Source organism: Microtus oregoni, unplaced genomic scaffold, assembly GCF_018167655.1.
Source record: "Microtus oregoni isolate MIOR12 unplaced genomic scaffold, Mior012 000000F_ref0000247, whole genome shotgun sequence".
NCBI lineage: Eukaryota > Metazoa > Chordata > Mammalia > Rodentia > Cricetidae > Microtus > Microtus oregoni.
This window is the reverse complement of record NW_024543059.1, coordinates 76,334,372-76,342,830: the sequence shown is the minus strand read 5'-3', so window position 1 is coordinate 76,342,830 and position 8,459 is coordinate 76,334,372.

Sequence of the window (8,459 nt, the reverse complement as noted above, 5' to 3'; positions counted from 1 at the left end):
TAATACTCTGGGCTTATGTCACACAGAAGTTAGAAGTGTTTTCAGGATTGTTTTTATGCTGGAAATGTTCAAATTCACAACAGAACTGTGGGTATTCTGTTGAGTGTGGTTTCCCATCTGACTGCTAAGAAAAGGGGGCGACAGAAACTGTGTGGGTCTGTGGTTAAGTCTTTCAGGCAAACAAAGCCAAAGACGATGTGGTTACACAGGACCCTGTATCTTGCTCATCAACTCTGGGGTCCTCAAGAAGCAACAACAGTTCACAAGGACTTAAATTAGAAAGAGTTGAAAGCAAATTTTCTTTTCTAGAATTATATTTTCTTTTCTTGCACCAACAACAGAATAAGCTTTAATGACTCTCAATGCATGAAATTTAAAGTGAATGCTATGTCTTTGATACCAACGTTTATATTTGATAATGGTAAGATTGACCAAAAGTTTTCTATATGTAAATCACTTCATTTAGTTATATTAATTTCTTTTTTTAAATTTATTTATTTATTAAAGATTTCTGTCTCTTCCCCGCCACCGCCTCCCATTCCCCCCCACAATCAAGTCCCCCTCTCTTGTCAGCCCAAAGAGCAGTCAGGGTTCCCTGCACTGTGGGAAGTCCAAGGACCACCCACCTCCATCCAGGTCTAGTAAGGTGAGCATTCAAACTGCCTAGGCTCCCACAAAGCCAGTACGCCCAGTAGGATCAAAAACCCATTGCCATTGTTCTTGAGTTCTCAGTAGTCCTCATTGTCCGCTATGTTCAGCGAGTCCGGTTTTATCTCAGGCTTTTTCAGATCCAGGCCAGCTGGCCTTGGTGAGTTCCTGATAGAACATCCTCATTGTCTCAGTGTGTGGGTGCACCCCTCGCGGTCCTGAGTTCCTTGCTCGTGCTCTCTCTCCTTTTGCTCCTGATTTGGACCTTGAGATTTCTGTCCGGTGCTCCAATGTGGGTCTCTGTCTCCTTTCATCGCCTGATGAAGGTTAATATTCAAGAGGATGCCTATATGTTTTTCTTTGGGTTCTCCTTATTTAGCTTCTCTAGGATCACTAATTATAGGCTCAATGTCCTTTGTTTATGGCTAGAAACCAAATATGAGTGAGTACATCCCATGTTCCTCTTTTTGGGTCTGGCTTATCCCACTCAGGATAGTGTTTTCTATTTCCACCTATTTGCATGCAAAATTCAAGAAGTCCTTGTTTTTAACTGCTGAGTAGTATTCTAATATGTATATATTCCATACTTTCTTCATCCATTCTTCCATTGAAGGGCATCTAGGTTGTTTCCAGGTTCTGGCTATTACAAACAATGCTGCTATGAACATAGTAGAGCATATATATACTTTTGTTGTATGATAGGGCCTCTCTTGGGTATATTTCCAAGAGCGGTATTGCTGGGTCCAGGGGTAAGTTGATCCCGAATTTCCTGAGAAACCGCCACACTGCTTTCCAAAGTGGTTGCACAAATTTGCATTCCCACCAGCAATGGATGAGTGTACCCCTTTCTCCACAACCTCTCCAGCAAAGGCTATCATTGGTGTTTTTGATTTTAGCCATTCTGACAGGTGTAAGATGGTATCTTAAAATTGTCTTGATTTGCATTTCCCTGATCGCTAAGGAAGTTGAGCATGACCTTAAGTGTCTTTTGGCCATTTGAACTTCTTCTGTTGAGAATTCTCTGTTCAGCTCAGTGCCCCATTTTATAATTGGGTTGATTAGCCTTTTACGGTCTAGTTTCTTGAGTTCTTTATATATTTTGGAGATCAGACCTTTGTCAGTTGTGGGGTTGGTGAAGATCTTCTCCCAGTCAGTGGTAAGTATTTGAACTTGAAAAGGTGTAGATAAGATTTTTACAAATCCTGCAGTCAGTAAACAGCAGAGCCAACTCTCAAATTCAAATCTGACATAAAGAAATCTTTTGATCTGAAAGTTTGTTTGAACATAGTTCTGATGTTTTCCTATAAGCAAAAGGGAAAATTATGGCTAAGCACTGTTATAGTTTTGGTATATAACTGGCTTTGGGTCATTGTCTTACTTGATCTTAGTATATGACTAAGATTCTAGGGATAAAAATAGAAGCTAGAAGGACTTTAAGGGCTCTACAATATTCTGGACTAAGACTGGAGAAAGCTTTTTTTGTGTGTGTGCCCGCTGAACTACCAAATCTGGATGCAAAGATCCTTTGTGCTAAAAATAAGTAGGAAAATCATGATTAAAGCCAAGTCATAAATAGGTTGCAACTGCATGCTGGGGTGGGGGTGGGGGGCACAGGACCTGGTTTCTGGATAAATGAGTTCTTCTCCGACATTGAATATTTTATTTCAAACATGTTCTGAAAGTCTTTTTATTCTTATTTATTCAAACTGCCTTGAGAACTGGAACAGAGCCAGAAAGCTCAACCCAGAGTGTTGGAAACACCTACATTTACCCTTGAATCCACCAGCTCAAAGACAAGCTTTGACGATGACTTGCCCCACCTGAGGGGTTGGGTGAGATAGTAATCTAAGTAGTTTATGTGCACAAAATGGATGTCCTGTGACTCTCGATGGTGGCATTTTATGTACTTTTTTTTGCTACTTCCTAATACTGTCTGGAGGTCTTTGCTGCACACACTGTTAACTGTGCACACAAACTTTACTGCCATCCATTATTAGCCCTGTGAGAGATACCAGGCCACACAGCTCAGCCCTCCTCTGACCACTGTGACAAACTCGTTTACAATGAAATAATTTACATAGCACTCCAAAGAACAGTTGGCCTCCAACTCAGAGATCTGCCTGCCTTTGCCTCCTGAGTGCTCGGGCTGACGAGGTACACTGCTATACCCAGCTAAGAACGGGGCTTCTGGAAGGACTCAGGCACTATGGGAAGGAGAGGGAAGAAAAGAATGGAGGGTAGAGTAGATGCTGTTACTGTAGATGTAGATACTGATCTTCCCCGGAGACTGAAGGCTCTACGTTGATATCTGCTAGCGGGCCAACTCCATCCTGCAGACATATTTGAAGATTGTTTTTGGCCAAGGAGCATTGTCTTCTACTAGTATGTGAGTGCAGAAGGGCGCTCCGCGGTGCTACCTAGGCGTGTTCTGACTATGCGTTAGACATTCTCCGCCAGAGCTCGCGTCTTTTCAGGTGCTGGTCCCAGGGCCTCCCTGATGTTGCCTGCCTGCTAATTTGTTCTGAGCCAGCTTCCCAGGGAACGTGATGGAGAGTCAGTACCACAACAACCTTGCTCTTCTGCTTTAGTCTCACAGATTATCCCCAGTGAACATGGTTTGATTGACTAGTTTTCACTTTATAATGGTGTAAAAACACCACCATTCAGTATAGACTGTACTTCAAAATTTGGTTTTGATCAGCTCCCAGGGTAGGGATATGCAGGAAGGCAGTCTTGTGCATTATGGCAATGAGCCACTGCTCTCAAATCATTCATAGGATCATGGGTGTAAATAATTAACACTCTCTGTGCCAATCTGTTAAACTATGATATTCTTGTGCGTTAAGGTTAAATGTATTTCTGACCCATGAAAGATATTTTTAAACTCATGTTGGAATTATCAGAACACAGCCACAGTTTTATAAGCCTCTCTATATGGAATATTTCATATAGGATTGAAGTAAAAGCAAATCAAACTGATTTCACACTTAAATACTTTACCTAGTAAGGAAAATTATCATCATGGTTTTATAGGCAAGACTAATTTATTATTTACCTTTGTGGTGGTTTGAAAGAAAGTGGCCCCCAAAGGGAGTGGCACTATTAGGAGGTGAGGCCTTGTTGGAGTAGGTGTGGTTTTGTTGGAGGAAGTGTGTCACCATGGAGGTGGGCTTTGAAGTCTCATATATGCTCAGGCCACACCCAGTGAGCCAGACCACTTCTGTTGCCCGTGAGTTAATACGTAAGAACTCTCAGCTCCTTCTCCAGAACCATATCTGCCTGCATGCCACCACGCTTCCTGCCGTGATGATAACTGACGAAACCTCTGAGCTGTGAGTGAGCCCCAGTTAAATGTTTTTCTTTATACGAGTTGCCACAGTCATGGTGTCTCTTCACAACAATAGGAACCCTAACTAAAACAATCTTCCAAACTAACATCAAGGGAGAATTGCTCCTTTTGTCTTCTTAGGCTTTGTTTTTAAGCTGTACTCATACACGTATGCTTACGCCTCAGAAGAGAAAATGCATTAGCTAATGGAATGCATCATGACTGTTTTTAATGTCACATACCTAGAACCAAGAAAGCTCAGTGACAAAGTGACTGCGACAAGCCAGAAATCAGCTAAGTACATGACGTATATTCTCAAGCCAGGGCAGTGTTTCTACATATTAATCTAAAAAAGAATAATTAAATTTTTTTCTAAAGTCAACTTGTGGCATTAATACTACTTGTATGTAGACTTTTAATTTCTTCATCCAAAAAGGCATTTTAAATTGCATGATCACAACATGGAGGTAAAGATTCATACTCCTGATAATTCACTTTACTCTCTCATGTTCTGGGAAATTTAAATTAAGATGTTAATTGTTGCAAATTAGCTCACATTTTGTAAGCATTTGAATGCCTGTTCTGAACTTCACCGGGCCTCTAAAATTCTTCCAGAATTCTAAGTTATACAACAGCCAAATCAACAGAAGGAATACACACAGCATGGAGGTAGAAGGTGATCTTGACCTCAGTTTTCCTACTTCTCTACTGGGTTAAGGTCCACACATACACACACACACACACACACACACACACACACACACACACGCGCGCGCGCGCAGCAGGCTCTGGCTTTCTGCTACAGCTGCAGCGATGAGTAGGTACACTTTACTCTGCCTCAGGTATGCTGTTATTCTGGCAATTTCCAAACCTGATGTGGCAGCAATTACCTGAGGAGTCAGTCACACAGGGTGCAGGGAGACAGAGGAGATGCTGAGAACATCCACAGGCTTGGAAAAGAACATTGTTTACTAGACAGGTTAGCAAAGTGCCTAATATACTTGCTTTTAAAATAGAACATTTGGGCTACTGGGCTAAGTGCAATTGTGAACTTGTTCTGGAGCCTAAAATATTTAGAACAGATATTTGAAAATTTTTGTTTAAAAGTTGTCCTTGAAAAAAATGTAAATTTAGCAGATAAAACTCGACAGAAAAATATTGATAGGATGAAATTTTAGTACCATCAGTAAGCATATCTATCGGCATCAACCATGCATTTCCTCTAAAGTGTGAATACATGGTAGCAATGCTGTATATGTATGTATACAAACTGCTACAGTACTCAATGAATAAATGTCATTATAATATACACGCCCAACCATTCTCCTTATGAACAACTACTACTGTTGGGGCCAAAGAATTCTGATATACAACCAACTCTAGGTCTTTTTCCTTCTTTTTTTTTTTTTTCCTTTTTCTTCTCAATACTGGGGAAGGAACCCAGGGCTTTAAGCATGTAAGGCAAGCATACTACCATAGAGCCACAAGCCACTACCCCTGGGCTTCTCTATTAATGGACAACAGGGAGAATGTGAAGAAATGAGGTGGATTTACTCATTGAGAACCTGGTCCATGCAGGTGTCCTGGTAGGCACTGGCAGTGTAACTATAGACACAGTAGACGTGCTCTCTGCCCATGAGAAGCCCACTATCTAATGGAAGGAAGTGACAAATAGGCATGAGTGTGTTGATCAATTTCTAGATAAAAAGGGGCACATGAGGTGCCCAAAGTGTACTTAAGGGGGAAGTTAAAGGATGCTTACTTTGAGTACTCCATGTAGTTGTTGGCCAGGTGAGGCAGGGGTTGGAGCTACAGAGAGTCAAGCACATATGAAGTTCTGGAGGAAAGTGAGTCTCTTTCAAGGAACGGAGAAAAGCACTTAATGTGGCTGAGTCTTGGAAAAGGCAGTGGTGTGGAAAGATGAGGGGGAAGAACAGTTTATGAAGGGACACACAGCTATTAGAGAGTGTAGGTTTTGCCATAGCAGCAACAAGAAGCATTAAAAACACGGAAATCAAGGAGCTCAAAGTCATAGTTTAGAAGTATTACTTAACTCCGGAGTGGGCAGTGAAGGTGGGGATACTGATTAGGATTCTCAGAGGTGAGAATTCTCCCAGGTGAGATGATGGCTGTGTGGGCTGAATGATGCTGGGAATGAAGGGAAGCACAAAGAGAAAAGAAGCTGCTAGAAACAAAACAGGTAGCTGGTTATATGTGGGCAGCGAGGGAGAGACAGGAGCTGGAGATTGGATTTCCAGTTCCTCCTCAGTAGCTGGGGAGAGAATTGTGCCAATGCTGAAGGGGAGAGGTATGCAAAGAAAAGACTTTGGAGAAAGATAGTGAGGTCTTTTTTTGAGGAATTTTGTAAGCAAGCAAGCCCTTAAACTGGGGGATCCTCTAGTCTGCCCAGTGCTCTGACCTGGAGATGCAGATGTAGCTGTTAGTAGACAAAGAGCAACAAACAGGAGATGTGTGGAGGAATGAAAGAGCAGGCACTGGTCTGACCTCCAAGGACCAAATTTTAAGTCTCGGGCAGAGAAATCGTAGTTACAAAAGAGGAAATCCACCAATAATGCCAAAGCCTTGACCTGTGTATTCTTCTTTAATTCGCACGCTTGTTCTGGCCAGTTATTTACCAGAGTTTTAACAGGTCTGAAAGTATGATCTGATTGTTTTCTTTTGTTCACTTTGTAAGGCGAAAGCGGTTTCAATAATTGTAATCAACAAACATCTGTAAAACGACTGAAATAGACGCCATAAACCAAAGATCTCTGGGCCTCTCACTGCCTGGATTGGACTGTTTCTAAGGTTTCTAATTACAACTGGCTTTTACTTCAGCCCCAAATCGTGGTGCCTTAAGTCTTGTCTCTCTTCTCCTGATCTCCTGCCTCTTCCCTTCTGGGTCTGCAGCTCACTGACAGCTCAGAGAGATTTTTCTCTCATCAAAATGTCCAATCAGACACACACTTCAGAGGCAACTGTGGTCTGACCTCCACGTGGAGAAGACGCCACAGTGGCTCTGGGTACCCGGGTATGTGGGGACACACTGCATGTGCTTCTCTTGTTTCATAACACATGCTGTCTTTTCTTTGAAGACTGTGGTGGCCCTGGGAATGTGGCTTCCAGGGTGGCTGATTGGGAATATGCTGAGTTTTTTTTTTTTTTTTTTTAATAGCTGGCTCTCTAGGGGAAAAAAATGTCCTTCTTTGTAGTTTTAGCAAATTTTATGATGTAAATATTTTCACCATAGCCAATTTAATCTATTAACTTGCTATCACCAGAGGCAGGACAACATACAGTAGAGGCTCTTGTTAGCCACTGCGAGTGGCTCCTGTGCACAGATGCACCCTGTTCTGTTAGCCAGTGCGATGCTCCTGTGCACAGATGCACCCTGTTCTGTTAGCCAGTGCGATGCTCCTGTGCACAGATGCACCCTGTTCTGTTAGCCAGTGCGAGTGGCTCCTGTGCACAGATGCACCCTGTTCTGTTAGCCAGTGCTCCTGTGCACAGATGCACCCTGTTCTGTTAGCCAGTGCTCCTGTGCACAGATGCACCCTGTTCTGATTAGAATGGCCACGTAACACAAGAAAGTGAGTTGTTCAAAATACTGCTCAGTTCAAAGCGAAGGGGTCTGCTGATATGTGGTCGGCTGGGGTTAGCTCCTGACTTTTCCTTTGAACACAGGACGTCATGCACACCAGCAGTTCAAGGACCTTAGCACTTAACTGTTGTTTCTTGGTTTGTAAGTAGCTTTTCTATAATTTACGTTTAAAACTGAGATAACTGAGAATTATTTTGAATCTACTCTTTTTACACTGTGAACCAAACAAATGAGGTTTGACTTCAGGATAACAGCACAATCGATATTCTAACATGTTGAAGAAGAGAAAATATTTTATGTCACGGTTTTTTTCAATACTAAGCAAAAACTTTGATGGCACACTACATTAATCCAGAATGTATGTGGAGGTGAGAGCAGCAAGTGCAGCCTATTTCTCCATAAAACACACCTGTTAACACGAGTGTGCGCACGCATAGCATTGAGGGGGTGTTATGGATAAACGCTAGGGCTTCCTTTAAAGCATTCCTAACGAGAAGCACCGGTAGGACCAGAGCTGCTGTTATGTCTACTGTGTCTTTTATTTTGCATTCTGAAAGGAAATCAGCCTTCCTGGTAGTGCTAGGGAAGAAAGAGCTCTTTAGCATTTTGTGCACATATGCAAAGTCTCCCGGCCTCTGTTAGAACCTTGCAATCCTACTGGATGCAAAGGGGCCTTTTCCCAAACACCCTGCCCTGATACTCATCTCGGAAAGGTGATTTACAAAAATATCGCGAACACGATAAAGACACGGACAGCACAAACTTTTTTTGTTTTTCAAAAGCCAAATTTTAGAGACCTGTGTTTATACACAACACACAGATGCACAGTATATGTTAGTGCTCCTGCTTTCATAATTTTCTGTTTTGAAATTTCCTACAGAA